A 542-nucleotide genomic window follows, 5' to 3' on the forward strand; every position below is an offset into this window, starting at 1 on the left:
CCAGGGGCGCCCTGGTGCTGGATGAGGGAGAGCTGCGCTGGCCCGCCCCCCCGCCCAAGCAGGCCGCCGCCGCGGTGAGCAGGGGCCGCGCGGGCCGTTCATGCTGCAATAGGCAATATCCTCCCCTTCCGCATTGAGCGGCCCTGCCTCTGAGGGGCGTCGGCGGGTGTTGCGTGGGCCATCTTCGGCCCTAGCAAACCTTCGTCCTCCACCCAAAATGGAGGCGGTGGGGAGGGCATTCCGCCGCATACCCCTGATTGCCACCCCTTTTAGAGCCCCCCACACACACACACACGCACACACCCACACACATACACACACCAAACCCCTCTCTTCCACCGCAGCCCCCGGCCCCCAAGAAGGAGGAGAAGGCCAAGGCAACCGGCCCCAAGTGAGATCACACACATACACACATGCAGGGGCGCGCCCGCCCCCACAAGCCCACGTCCACCAGCACGCGCCGGCCCCTCGATCAGGCCCCTGCTCCTCGCCGACCGCCCTCCCAACCGCCCACGTCCATGCTACTCCGCTCTGCCACCAGC

Source organism: Monoraphidium neglectum (genome assembly GCF_000611645.1).
Source record: "Monoraphidium neglectum strain SAG 48.87 unplaced genomic scaffold scaffold05198, whole genome shotgun sequence".
NCBI lineage: Eukaryota > Viridiplantae > Chlorophyta > Chlorophyceae > Sphaeropleales > Selenastraceae > Monoraphidium > Monoraphidium neglectum.